Source organism: Puma concolor, chromosome C2 (genome assembly GCF_028749965.1).
Source record: "Puma concolor isolate L17-30 chromosome C2, mPumCon1.1.hap2, whole genome shotgun sequence".
NCBI lineage: Eukaryota > Metazoa > Chordata > Mammalia > Carnivora > Felidae > Puma > Puma concolor.
In genome coordinates, this window is record NC_141675.1 from 34,559,536 (window position 1) to 34,574,650 (window position 15,115).

General features: G+C 38.6%; 1 protein-coding gene and 1 pseudogene across 6 annotated transcripts in view; one reads left to right on the forward strand and one right to left on the reverse strand.

Annotated features, from left to right (window-relative positions):
- LOC112850019 (small ubiquitin-related modifier 2 pseudogene) overlaps window positions 1–15,115 on the forward strand; it is a 243,033-nt pseudogene that overhangs the window by 151,808 nt on the left and 76,110 nt on the right. The window lies entirely within an intron of this gene.
- PIK3CB (phosphatidylinositol-4,5-bisphosphate 3-kinase catalytic subunit beta) overlaps window positions 1–15,115 on the reverse strand; it is a 191,641-nt gene that overhangs the window by 127,757 nt on the left and 48,769 nt on the right. The window contains exon 3 of one of the 5 annotated variants that reach the window (XM_086674381.1): window positions 5,297–5,388. The exons of the other annotated variants lie outside the window; for them this stretch is intronic. The gene's annotated coding sequence lies outside the window, so the exon portion shown is untranslated. The remainder of the gene's footprint in view (window positions 1–5,296; window positions 5,389–15,115) is intronic. 5 annotated transcript variants of the gene reach the window in all.

Consider the following 15,115-nt stretch of genomic DNA (forward strand, 5'->3'; position numbering starts at 1 on the left):
CCCGCGTCAGGCTCTGGGCTGATGGCTTGGAGCCTGGAGCCTGTTTCCGATTCTGTGTCTCCCTCTCTCTCTGCCCCTCCCCCGTTCATGCTCTGTCTCTCTCTGTCCCAAAAATAAATAAAAAACGTTGAAAAAAAAAAAAATAGAACTACCCTATGATCCAATAACTGCATTACTGGGTATTCACCCAAATAATACAAAAACACTAAATCAAAGGAATACATGCACCCCAATGTTTATAGCAGCATAATTTACAATAGCCGAGATACAGCAGCAGCCCAAGTGTCCAGTGATAGATGAATGGATAAAAAAGATGTGGTATACATATGCAATGGAACGTTATTAGCAATAAAAAGAATGATATCTTGCCATATGCAACAACATGGATACAGCTAGAGAGTATAATGCTAAGCAAAATAAGGCAGAGAAAGACAAAAAGCACATGATTTCCCTCATATGTGAAATTTAAGAAACAAAACAAATGAGCACAGGAAATAGAGAGAGAGAGAGAGAGAGAGAGACTGAGAGAAACACCAAGAAACAGACACTCAATTATACAGAACTGATGGTTACCAAAGGGGAAGTGGGTGGGGCTATGGGTGAAATAGGCAATGGGAATTAATGAGTGCACTTGTCAAGATGTGCACTGGGTGATGTATGGAATTGTTCAATCACTATTTTGTACATGTGAAACTAATATAACACTGTATGTTAACTACACTGGAATTAAAACTAAATTAATTTTTTTAATGCAGTGAATCTCAAAATGCATAGGGAACATCAAATTATAGGGTATTCTACAATTCAAAACATTTACCCTACTTTGTTTTGTTTTGTTTTTTGTTGTTTTTTTTTTTTAATTTTTTTTTTCAACGTTTATTTATTTTTGGGACAGAGAGAGACAGAGCATGAACGGGGGAGGAGCAGAGAGAGAGGGAGACACAGAATCGGAAACAGGCTCCAGGCTCTGAGCCATCAGCCCAGAGCCTGACGTGGGGCTCGAACTCCCGGACCGCGAGATCGTGACCTGGCTGAAGTCGGATGCTTAACCGACTGCGCCACCCAGGCGCCCCAACCCTACTTTGTTTTTTACACCTCCCACTGATAATCACTGAACAAATGTTTGAAATAAGCTACGTAAATTAGCTATGTTTATTTAAAAGGCATTAGAAAATTTTAAATAACATACACATTCCAAACAACTTTTTAAAAGTCATAATTATCAGGTAAAAGTATAAACAAATTTAGATACAACAATGGTATTCCAATGGGGAGACGAAACATTATTGGCATTATTTCTTCAGACCAAATGGGCTGATGAAAAATTTTTAATTCACCAGATTCCTAAATCTAAAGAATGTTGGTAATTTCCTATAAAGATTATTTTTCTTAAAGTTGTATCACCCCATTATTCAAAAATACACTGCTGGGGTGCCTGGGTGGCTCAGTTGGTTGTGCGTCCGACTTTGGCTGAAGTCATGATCTCACAGTTTGTAGGTTCAAGCCCCACATCAGGCTCTGAGCTGACAGTGCAGAGCCTGCTTGGGTTTCTCTGTCTCCCTCTCTCTCTGCCCCTCCCTGCTCACTCTCTATCTAGCTCTTTCTCAAAATAAATAGTTATTTAATTAAAAAAATTTGAAACATTTAAAACATTTAAAAAATGTTTTAAAATAGGGGCACCTGGGTGGCTCAGTCAGTTAAACATCCGACTTTGGCTCCAGTCATGATCTCATGGTTCATGGGTTCGAGCCCATCGTTGGGCTCTATGCTGACAGCTCAGGGCCTGGAGCCTGCATCAGATTCTGTGTCTCCCTGTCTCTCTGCCCCTCTCCCGCTCATGCTCTGTGTCTCTCTGTCTCTCAAAAATAAATGTTAAATTTTTTTTTTCAAAATTTTAAAAAAATTAAAAATTAAAAAATATATATACTGCTAACCTTTTTAAGATGTTCCATTTAAAATAAATGGTCTTGGGGCACCTGGGTAGAATGAAACTAAACCACTTTCTTACACCATTCACAAAAATACACTCAAAATGGATAAAAGACCTGAATGTGAGACAGGAAACCATCAAAACCCTAGAGGAGAAAGCAGGAAAATACCTCTTTGACCTCAGCCACAGCAATTTCTTACTTCACACATCTCCAAAGGAAAAGAAATTAAAAGCAAAAACGAACTACTGGGACCTCATCAAGATAAAAAGCTTCTGCACTGCAAAGGAAACAATCAACAAAACGAAAAGGCAACCCAAGGAATGGGAAAAGATATTTGCAAATGACATATTGGATAAAGGATTAGTATTCAAAATCTATAAATAACCCAACTTCACACACACAAAACAAATAATCCAGTGAAGAAATGGGCAGAAGAGAAACATAGAGACTTTTCTAAAGACATCCAGATAGCCAACTGGCACATGAAAAGATGCTCAACGTCACTCCTCAAGGAAATACAAATCAAAACCACACGGAGATACCACCTCACACCAGTCAGAGTGGCTAAAATGAACAAATCAGGAGACTATAGATGCTGGAAAGGATGTGGAAAAACGGGAACCCTCTTGCACTGTTGGTGGGAAGGCAAACTGATGCAGCTGCTCTGGAAAACAGTGTGGAGGTTCCCCCAAAATTAAAAATAGACCTACCCTATGACCCAGCAATAGCACTGCCAGGAATTTACCCAAGGGATACAGGAGTGCTGATGCATAGGGGCACTTGTACCCCAATGTTTATAGCAGCACTTTCAACAATAGCCAAATTATGGAAAGAGCCTAAATGTCCACCCACTGACGAATGAATAAAGATGTGGTTTATATATACAATGGAATACTACTCGGCGATGAGAAAGAATGAAATCTGGCCATTTGAAGCAATGTGGATGGAACTGGAGGGTATTAGGCTAAGTGAAATAATTCAGGCAGAGAAAGACAGATACATATGTTTTCACTCATATTTGGATCCTGAGAAACTTAACAGAAGACCATGGGGGAGAGGAAGGGGGAAAAAAAATTACAGAGAGGGAGGGAGGTAAACCATAAGAGACTCTTAAACACTGAGAACAAACTGAGGGTTGATGGGGGTTGGGGGAGAGGGGAAAGTGAGTGATGGGCACTGAGGAGGGCACCTGTTGGGATGAGCACTGGGTATTGTATGGAAACCAATTTGACGATAATTATATTTAATATATAAAAAAATGAAAATAAAAAATAAAGTTTTTTTTCAAAATTTAACAAAATTTAAAAATTAAAAAAATATATACTGCTAACCTGTTTAAGATGCTCCATTTAAAATAAATGGTCTTGGGGTCCTGGGTGACTCAGTCAGGTAAGCAAGTGACTTTGGCTCAGGTCATGATCTAATGGTTTGTGAGTTTGAGCCCCGCATCAGGCTCTGTGCTGACAGCTCAGAGCCTGCTTCGGATTCTGTGTCTCCCTCTCTCTCTGCCCCTCCTCCACTCATGCTCTCTCTCTCTCTCTCTCTCTCTCAAAAACAGACATTAAAAAATTTTTTTAATAAAATACAAAAAAAATTTGTAAATAAAAAATTAAAATAAAACAAAACAAAACAAAATAATGTCTTGGGGCACCTGGGTGGCTTGGTTGGTTGAGCATCCGATTTCAGCTCAGGTCATGATCTCGCAGTCTGTGAGTTTGATTCTGGAGCCTGCTACCGATTCTGTGCCTCCCTCTCTCTCTGCCCCTCCCCTGCTCACACTCTGTCTCTCTCACTCTCAAAAATGAATAAATGTTAATAAAAATTTTTTGTAATAAATGGTCTTGATTCAAACATTGATTTTTAAATATATTTTTGATGTTTATTTATATTTGAGGGGGGGGTGCAGGAGAGAAAGGGTTAGGGACAGAAAGAGATAGAGACATAGAATCTGAAGCAGGCTCCAGGCGCTAAGCTGTGAGCACAGATCCTGATGCAGGGCTCAAACTGATGAACAGTGAGATCATGACCTGTGCCAAAGTCAGACGCTTAACTGACTGAGCCACCCAGGCGCCCTTCAAATATTAATTTTTTATTAAGTAATGCTAATTAAGTTCTTCATTGTTCTATTTTTTAGTCTGCCCTCCCTTTTTTTAACCTAAATATTCGATCATGCTTATCAACAAGATAATAAATAATTCAAGTTGGATACATATTTCCAAGTAGTTTTATTTCATCCCCACAATGTTCTCCCCTCACCCTATCCCTTCTGTTCCACTACTAAATGGATGGTACTTCTGGGCATGGGAACTAATTGTTAAGCCTATTTAAATCACTGTTGACCATAATCATGTTTTAAGTTAAAAACATTTTTTTTTTAATGTTTACTTATTTTTTTAAGAGAGAGAGGGGGGCGCCTGGGTGGCTCAGTCGGTTAAGCGTCCGACTTCAGCCTTAGGTCACGATCTCACGGTCCGTGAGTTCGAGTCCCGCGTCGGGCTCTGGGCTGATGATGGCCCAGAGCCTGGAGCCTGCTTCCGATTCTGTGTCTCCCTCTCTCTCTGACCGTCCCCCGTTCATGCTCTGCCTCTCTCTGTCTCAAAAATAAATAAACGTTAAAAAAAAACAATTTAAAAAAAAAAGAGAGAGAGAGAAAGAAGGTGAGCAGGGGAGGGGCAAAGAGAGAGGGAGACACAGAATCCGAAGCAGGCTCCAGGCTATGAGCTGTCAGCGCAGAGCCTGACATGGGGCTCAAACCCACAGACTGCGAGATCATGACCTAAGCCGAAGTCGGACGCTTAACCAACTGAGCCACCCAGACGCCCCAGGTAAAAGGATTATTTTACTAAATAGATAAAATTAATAAGACAAAAACTTACTACCAATATCTAGTTCAAAACATGGTGACTTTATTCTTTAGCCTTTGAGGACACAGCTGAGGGAATTCTCCTACATGATTGGCAAGTATTCCCTATTTTTAAACATTTTTATTGTTTAAAGTAATAAAAAAAGTACACCAAAAGTATGCAATGAGTTACTATAAAGCAAACACCTACTGTAAAGCAAACCACAGTCCAAACCCAGAAATAGAACACTGCAAGCACTCAGAGCCTCCTTGGGTGTCCCTTTAAGATAGCAAACCCCTTCTTCTCCCTAACCTCTCACCACAACTCTGACTTCTGAAACAAGTTCTTTTCTGTTTTTTAATCACTGTGGCTAATAGTAGAGAAGTGAAGCAAATTAATTCGCGTTTATTGGATATACTCTGACATCTACTATACAGATACATATATTTTAGGCAAAAGTTTCATCATCCAGACAATTGTTTCTGTTTCTCATTACAGTGGCAATGGGTGCAACAGACTTACTGGATGTTTCTGTCCTTTGGGGTTTTGGGGGGTGGGGGGTGAGTATGTCACGCATCTTCATCCCAGAAACATTATCCAATCAATTCTGGTACCTATTTATAACAAGTGACATCATGACAATAAGAAATGACTATCTAGTAAAGGATACCCACATGTAAGTGCTGTGAGGGTGAGTCATGAGCCAAATTGTACAAGTGTGTGGTGATGCTGGTGAGTAACTAACCAACAGCCCTCACATCTAGGAACTGAATCAGTGCCAGAAAGCCATCTGGATGGCAAACAGTAACATGAGAAGAATTTTAAATAGCTTAACAGCTGTAGAAAAAAGAACTATTCCAGGCTCTGAACCTTTTAGCTCTGTCTGCTGTCATTTTGAAAATAAGTTGTAATACATAAAAATTAAAGCAGCATCCTAAAAAGCTGGCATTTCTCCCAAACCACTTCAGGATTACTACTTTAGACACTAGTTTAACTTTGGTGTATGCAAGTATTTCTTTGTCTATTTAAATGCTTTTCTTCGGAGACCAATTATCCTAAGCCATCCAGCCATGAATGACAAAATGCTTCTGTGTGTAGCTTTCATTTCTCCTTCACTACTGACAGTAAACAGAGAATTCGAAAAAATTAAAAAAGCTAGAAAAATCAAAGAGATATTTCCCTTGGTACCAACACTCTCTTTCACTGTCTATTCTATCTGAAGGACACGGTAAGTCAGGAGAGGCAGGCTGAGTGTCATTTCAGTGCTAGGCTTGACCAAGAGAAAAAGAAAAAAAAAAAAAAAAAGGAATTCAAGTTAATAAATATTTATTAGCTATTTATAATTTTCAAGATACTGTAACACACACGTGACTGGGGGAAGAAGGGCTTACAAAAATAAAACATGAAGCAGTCTGCAACCCAGCCTGTACCAGAGCACCTAGGTCAGCTGAGAGACATGAATGGGAGATTTGTCTGTTTTGTTTCATTCAGATGATGCACCTTCTTAGACTGCTGGAAGTAATAAAACAGAGAGAGAGAGAGTAAAGGCTCATATTACTGACTGTAATATTTTCCACCTCAACCCTTACAGAACCTCAATCACAAGAGATGATGATGGACTATTGATTGGAAAAGGGAAGTATAAAATACCTGCCTGAACTTCACAAAGGAAGTTGGAAGGTAGTGTCTGGGGATCAGACCTCACCTGAAAAGCTCAGGCAGTACCACAGTATCACTGTCATGAAACCCCACCACCACTGCCACACACTACTCTGCCTATGACATGTGCACCACAGAACAAGTGCTGGGAGTTCCACGGTTTGGAGTATAGTAATTCATCATAGGTCACTAGGTCTAGGTTCTCAAAAAATCTGAAATCTTCATCTATTTATGCTTCAAACTCTGCTTTTGGCTATTGTTCTGTATTTAATTTATAACAAGGCTCTACAGTTAATCTAATAAATCACATTTTATTTCAAAAACCTCAAATACAGCATTATTTTTTTCTTTGAATCACTTTATTTCATAACCAGACCTTACAGATGCTCATTTTTTTTTTTAGTTTTTACCAACCTAGACTTTCACTTTTTATAATTTTATTTTTTAAAATTTACATCCAAATTAGTTAGCATATAGTGAAACAATGATTTCAGGAGTAGATTCAAATACAGCATTATTTTTAAGACAATTACTTTTCTACTTGCCACGAGAACTTTAAAGATCTACTCTCTTAGCAACTTTCAAATACATAATGCAGTATTATTAACTATAGTCACCATGCTCTACATTACACCCCCATGACTTATTTATAACTGGAAATTTGTACCTTTTGACCCCCTTTACTCATTTTGCCCACACCCCACCCCTGCCTCTGGCAATCACCAGTTTGTTCTCTGTATTAATTAGTTGTTTTGGGTTTTATTTCTTTTTAAAAATTCCACACATAAGTGACATCATATACTTGTCTTTCTCTGAATTATTTCTTAGAATAACGCCCTCAAGATCCACCCGTGTTGTCACAAAAGATTTCCTTCTTTTTATACCTAAATAGTATTCGTGTGTGTGTGTGTGTGTGTGTGTACCACAACTTCTTTATCCATTCATTCATCAATGGACACTTAGGTTGCTTCCTCATCTTGATTACTGCACATAATGCTGCAATGAACATAGACATCTTTTTCAGTTAGTGTTTTCATTTCTTTCAGATAAATACCCAGAAGTGGGACTGTTGGATCATACGGTACTTTTGTGAGGAATCTCCATACTACTTTCTATTTTGGCTCCACCAATTTACATTTCCACCAGCAGTGCACAAGGGATCCCTTTTCTATACATTCTCACCAATACTTATATTGCCTCTCTTTTTGATATTAGCCATTCTAATAGGGCAAGGTAATGATCTTGTTGAGGTTTTTTTATGGTAATTTCCCTGATGACTAGTGATGTTGAACACCTTTTCATGTACCTGTTGGACATTTGCAAGTCTTCTTTGGAAAAATGTCTATTCAGATATCTAATTTGGGTGAGGGCAGGGCACATCTAACTTGTATGGGTTCCTTATACCTTTTGGATACTAACCCTTCATCAGGTATATGATTTGCAAGTATTTTCTCCCATTCGATAGGTTGCCTTTTCATTTTATTGATGGTTTCCTTTGCTGTGCAGACGTTTTTTAGTTTGATGTAGTCCCATTTATTTTTGCTTCTATCGCCTTTGCTTTTGGTATCAAATCCAAAATATCATTGCCAGAATCAAAACAGGAAAACTAACTGCATATGTTTTCATCTAGGAATTTATGGGTTCAGATCTTAAGTTCACATCTTTAATCTGTATTAATTTTTGTGTGTGATGCAAGATGGATTCAGTGCCATTCCTTTGTATGTGGTTGTCCAGCTTTTCCAGCACCTTTTATTGAAGGGATCGTCCTTACCTCCACTGCATTTTCTTGGCTCCTTTGTCATAAATTAATTAAACATGAATGCATGGCTTTATTCCTGGGCTCTCTATTCTGTTCCATTGATCTACATGTCTGTTTTATAACAGTATCACACTGTTTTGATTACTATAACTTTGTAATATATTTTGAAATGAGTAAGTGGGATGTCTCTAGCCTTGTTCTTTCTCATGATTACTTTGACTACTCAGGATCTTCTGTGGTTCCATATTTAGGATTGTTTATTCTACTTCTGTAAAAAACAAAAACAAAAACAAAAGCCACTAGAATTATAATAGGGATTGCACTGAATCTGTAGGTTGCTTTGAGTTGTATGGACATTTTTACAATATTATTTTTTCCAATCCAGGAACACAAGCTATTATTCTGTTCACTATGTCTTCTTTATTTCATCAATGTCCTGTAGTTTTGTGTGTGCAGGTCTTTCATCTCCTTTGTCATATTTATTCCTAGATATCTTATTCTTTTCGTTGCAATTGTAAATGGGACTGTTTTAATTTCTCTAATAGTTTGTCAGTAGAATATAGAATTTTGCAGATTTTTGTAGATTGATTTTTTATTTGCCAACTTTACTAAATGTATTACTTCTAACAGCTTTTTGATGAAGTCTTTAGGGTTTTCTACATCTTATCTTCATTTCTTCATCTGCTAAGAGTGACAATTTTAATTCCTTTCCGATTTGCAGGCCTTTTATTTCTTGTCCTTGCCTAACTGCTCTGGCTAGGTCTTCCAATAATATGTTCAATAAAAGGGGTGAGAGCAGGCATCCTTTTCTTGTTCCTTGATCTTACAGGAAAATTCTTCACATTTTCACTACTGAGTATGATGTTAGCTGTGGCTTGTCATACATGGCCTTTATTAGTTGACTTATGTTTTTCTCTGTACTCTGTTGAGAATTTTTATCATAAATGGATGTCAAATTTTGTCAAATGCTTTTTCTGTATCTATTGAGATGATAACATGGTTTCTAAACCTTTATTTTGTTAATGTGACATATATCACTGATTTATGGATCTTGAACCATCTTTGCATCCCCAGAATAAATTCTAATTGATCACAGTGTATGATTCTTTTAATGTATTGCTGAATTCAGTTTACTAATATTTTGTTGAGGATTTTTGCATCTATTATTCATCAGGAATATTGGTCTATAATTTTCTTTTCTTGTGGGTCCTTGTCTGGTTTTGCTATCAGTGTAATGCTGGCCTCATAAAATGAGTTTAGAAGAATTTGCTCTTCCTCTGTTTTTTTTTTTTTTTTTTTTTTTTTTTTTTTTTTTTTAATTTTTTTTTCAACGTTTATTTATTTTTGGGACAGAGAGAGACAGAGCATGAACGGGGGAGGGGCAGAGAGAGAGGGAGACACAGAATCGGAAACAGGCTCCAGGCTCCGAGCCATCAGCCCAGAGCCCGACGCGGGGCTCGAACTCCCGGACCGCGAGATCGTGACCTGGCTGAAGTCGGACGCTTAACCGACTGCGCCACCCAGGCGCCCCTCTTCCTCTGTTTTTTGAAAGAAGTTTGAGAAGGTTGGTATTAATTCTTCTTTAAATGTTTGGTAGAATTCACTACTGAAGCCATCTGGTCCTGGACTGTTGTTTGTTGCAAAATTTTCAGTTACTGATTCAATTTCCTTATCAGTAATCTGTCCAGATTTTCTACTTCATGATTCAGATTTGATCAAATATGTTTCTAAGAACTGATCCATTTCTTCTGGGTTGTCCAATTTGTTGGTGTTAAAACAGCATTATTTTTGTCTCTCATCTTCTTAATACACCATTTAAAATACTGCTTTGTTGTGGAATGTGATTTTCAATTTTATTCATTCATACCACCCACATCATTTACTGTCACAAATGACTTACTAAGAGAAGAAGTAAACTAGAAAAATGTCATTATTATCAATTTCATACCACTAACACAAAAGCTAAACAAAAATGTTTCCTCACTGAATGCAGCTCTTAAAACCAACCTATACTTTTCCTCTTGATCATTTTTTTCAAGTAAAAGCTACTATTAGAGGTTCATTTATTTCCCAGCTTCCAAAATGACACCATCTGGAAACTAAGGAGATACTCTCAAAGAATTTAAAATACATTGGCTAAAACACTGAAATTAAAGAAAGCTTTAAGAATCCAAAGCAGGGGGCGCCTGGGTGGCTCAGTGGGTTAAGCGTCCAGGTCGTGATCTCACAGTTCGTGAGTTCAAGCCCCGCGGCAGGCTCTGTGCTGACAGCCTGGAGCCTGGAGCCTGCTTCAGATTCTGTGTCTCCCTCTCTCTCTGCCCCTCCCCAGGTCATGCTCACACTCTGTCTCTGTCAAAAATAAATAAACTTAAAAAAAATTTTTTTTTTTTTTTTTTTTAAAGAATCCGAAGCAGGCTCCAGGCTCCAGGCTCCAAGCTCTCAACACAGGGCTCGAACTCATGGAATGTAAGATCATGACCCGAGCTAAAGTGGGACGCTTAACCGAATGAGCCACCCAGGTGCCCCTGCACAATGCATTTTTAATTCCCTTATAGAAATGAACATATTGACAGCCTTCTTTCTCCCCCTGACTAGTCATCTGACTAGAATTACTATATTTTTAATAAGTTTAGACACACAAAGTATGTGAATTTGAGACAGATATACAAAAGAGTGCAAAGGGAAGGGGATTTTTTAACACATGCTAGAAGGAAGAGAGGAAGTTAGCTAAGCAAAGTTGAGAAAGAACATATGCAAAGACCTAAGAAGCCTTAATCATCTGAGGAGTTCAAAGACAGCTATGAGGGACACAGAGAAGCAGAAAACAGAAGCAGGATGATACTAGAGAGGTAGGCCATGTTAAGGTGTTCTTGATATATAAATAAATAAATAATAAAAATAAAATAACAGGGGTGCCTAGGCAGCTCAATCAGTTAAGTGTCCAACTTCAGCTCAGGTCATGATCTTGCAGTTCGTGGGTTCGAGCCCCATGCCAGGGTCTGTGCTGACAGCTCAGGGCCTGGAGCCTGTTTCAGATTCTGTGTCTCCCCCTCTCTCTCTGTCCCTTCCCCACTCACACTGTGTGTGTGTCTCTCTCTCTCAAAAATAAAAATAAACATTAATAAAAAAAAAAAAACAGAAAAAGATTCAATGAAGAATGTTGAACAAGTGAATAAAATAGGTGGGTGAGGGGCACCTGGGTAGCTCAGTCAGTTAAGCATCCAACTCTTGATGTTGGCTCAGGTCATGATCTCACAGTTCATGAGTTCAAGCCCCGCCTCAGGCTCAGGCTGGCAGTGCAGAGCCTGCTTAGGATTCTCTCTCTCCCCCTCTTTCTCTGACCCTCCCATTCTTTTTTTTCAACGTTTTTATTTATTTATGGGACAGACAGAGACAGAGCATGAACGGGGGAGGGGCAGAGAGAGAGGGAGACACAGAATCGGAAACAGGCTCCAGGCTCCGAGCCATCAGCCCAGAGCCTGACGCGGGGCTCGAACTCACGGACCGTGAGATCGTGACCTGGCTGAAGTCGGACGCTTAACCGACTGCGCCACCCAGGCGCCCCTGACCCTCCCATTCTTGAGCTCTCTCTCACTCTTTCTCAAAATAAACTGTAAAAAAATAGGTGGGTGGGATGTGGATAAAATAGGTGAAGGGCATTAATACTATATTTACTATAATGATCACTAGGTATTGTACAGAACTGTTCAATCACTATATTGTACACTTGAAACTAGTATAACATTATATGAAAATTATACTGGAATTAAAATTTTTAAATGATCAAATAAACAATTTTTATAAAATTTAGTGTGAAAATAAATATACAAAAATTATATAAATCAAAAATCATAGAAAAATGGGCAAAATAATTAAATACAAATTTCACAGCAGCCAGAAAAATCCATAAACACATGGTGGAAAAATATTCAACCTCATTAGTCACCAAGGCAACATAAATTAAAATCACAAGGGGGAGGGCGCCTGGGTGGCTCAGTTAGTTAGCCCTCTGACTCCAGATTTTGGCTCAGGTCATGATCTCACAGTTTGTGAGATCAAGCCCCATGTGGGGCTCTTGCTGAGAGCACAGAGCCTGCTTGGGATTCTTTCTCCTCTCTCTCTGCCACTTCCTCTGCTTGTGCATGTGTGATCTCTCTCTCTCTCTCTCTCTCTCTCTCTCTCTCAAAAATAAACTTAAAAAAAAGTCATTTCAATTTAAAAAAAACAAAACCACAAGGAGATACCATTTCACAGATCACTGCTGGTGGGAGAATAAATTGAATCAACCTCTTCCAAAGAGTCTGGCACCAAAAATTCCATTACTAGTTGAAAAAACTCTTAATCTATGATGTCACATGTACCTGAATGTTAAATGTCGAATTTTTCATACTATCTGAAAACTAGACACAACCTAAATGTACATTAATAGAATGGATCAGTAAGTTGTACTGAATATTTTAACAAAATGGAAAATTAAGAAAATATAGCTATACACATAATTATGAATGGACCCTGTAAACAATGTTAGGAAAAAAAAGAATATGCACAATATGATTTCATTTACTCAAGTATAAATACAAAGTATTGGTCAGAGATATAAATGTAGATGGTACAGCCACAGAGAAAAACAAGGAAGCAACAAAAAATTCAGCTAAGAGTAGTTTAGGGAGAGGAAGAAAAAAAACAATAGAGTAACTAACGCACATAGAACTGGCCTGCCTATCATGCAGAGGTTTTATTTTTCTATTGTTCTTTAAATTCTAAACTTAAGGTTTTATGTGCTCTCCTGTATATATGCTAAATTTCACACTTTTTTTTTTTAATGGATTAAGAGCAATAACATACGTAAACCTCCTAGGCAGCACCAGGCATGAAGAGTCCATTTGATGGGAACCCATTTCCCATTCTGCTCTGTGACCTTCATGTCAAGTTCCACATTTTTCCTCTCACCTGCAGTTGCCTGTCCGCCAGCACTGCTCCAACCAAAGAATCCTGACCATCCTCATGTCCTTACTGCTTCCCCTTATAACCTTTGTCTAGATTCTGGGAGGGAACTGAAATTAGCAGCTAGGGCAAGGAGTTTTGATCCTGCTAAAGTTTATTCCTATTACCTTTGTTAATATCTAGATAGTGAGTTCCTGTACAAAAGGGGCAGGATCTTTTATCTTTCAGGTTCTGTACAGTGCCTGATACAAGACATCAGTAACTATCTGCTCAATGATGAATAAATAAATACAAACATTATAAAGCTCAGCTACTAGCTGAAAATAAAATTAAAGTTTAAAATCAGGCTGGTGCTTATTCACATCCCCTAGGCCCTTTCACAGAATTCTGTTTTGTTTTAATGTTTATTTATTTTTGAGACAGACAGAGAGACAGAGACAGAGCCTGAGCAGGGGAGACGCAGAGAGAGAGGGAGACACAGAATCCAGAGCAGGTTCCAGACTGAGCTATCAGCACAGAGCCTGATGCTGGACTTGAACCCACAAACCATGAGGTCATGACCTGAACTGAAGTCGGAAGCTTAACCTACTGAGCCACCCAGGAGCCCCTTCTTTTGTTTTAAATTGAAATAAGTTGACACTGGAGCACCTGGGTGGCTCAGTCGGTTAAGCGTCTGACTTCGGGTAAGGTCATGATCTTGTGGTTTGTGAGTTCGAGCCCCGCATCAGGCTCTATGCTGACACCTCAGAGCCTAAAGCCTGCTTCAGATTCTGTGTCTCCCTCTCTCTCTGCCCCTTCCCGCTCATGCTTTCTCTCTCTCGTTCTCTCAAAAATAAACAAACACTAAAAAAAAAAAATTGAAATAAAAAAGAAACGTAGTTGACATACAATGTTATATTAGTTTCAGATATTCAACATAGTAATTCAACAATTTTATAGCCCCATTATAGTTTTTTCTTTTTTAATGTTTATTTTTGAGAGGGAATGAATGAGAGGCAGAGAGAGAGACAGCATCTGAAGCGGGCTCTGTGCTGACAGCAGAGCACCTGATGCAGGGCTCAAACCCATGAATCATGCGATCATGACCTGAGCCAAAGTTGCACGCTTAACCAACTGAACCACCCAGATGCCCCAGCCGATTCACAGTTTTAAAGACTCTCCTGACTACTCAAGAACAGCAGAAAGGTACCTCCAAAGTTGCTTTAAAAATATCTGCCCACTGGGGCGCTAGAGTGGCTCACTCAGTTAAGCAACTGACTTCGGCTCAGATCATTATCTCACAGTTCCTGAGTTCAAGCCCCACATTGGGCTCTATGCTACGGGTTCAGAGCCTGGAGCCTGCTTTGGATTCTGTGTGTCTCTCTCTGCCCCTCCCCTGCTTGTACTCTCTCTCCCAAAATAAACATTAAAAAAAATTTTTTTTTAAGTTTAAAAATAAATATCTGCCCACTAAAATAGTGAATTTTTCATCATGGGCTGTATATAATGATTTCAAATCATTAATAATTCTTAAAACTTTGAATAAAAAATTAACACCCTTTTTTTTAATGTTTTTATGTTTATTTATTTTTGAGAGAGAGAGAGAGCGCAAGCATGTGAGCAGGAAGAAACAGAGAAAGAGAGGGAGGCACAGAATCGTAAGCAGGTTCTAGGCTCTGAGCTGTCAGCACAGAGCCCGATGTGGGGCTCAAACTCACAAATCATGAGATCATGACCTGAGCCGAAGTTGGATGTTTAACCAACTGAGCCACCACCTATGTACCCCAAAGTAACATTCTTTTTAAAAGTAACATAAATTTATTTTCTATTTCAACTTTAACTTACAAATTTTTACAAAATTATACTTAAAATGTACCCTATGTATTATGCATAAGACTTGTTAATCTTCCACATAAATGAAACAATGTTATTTAATAACATATGTGACTATTTAGCATGCTTATATTGGAAAACTGTATTGAGATCAACAAGGCAGCCAT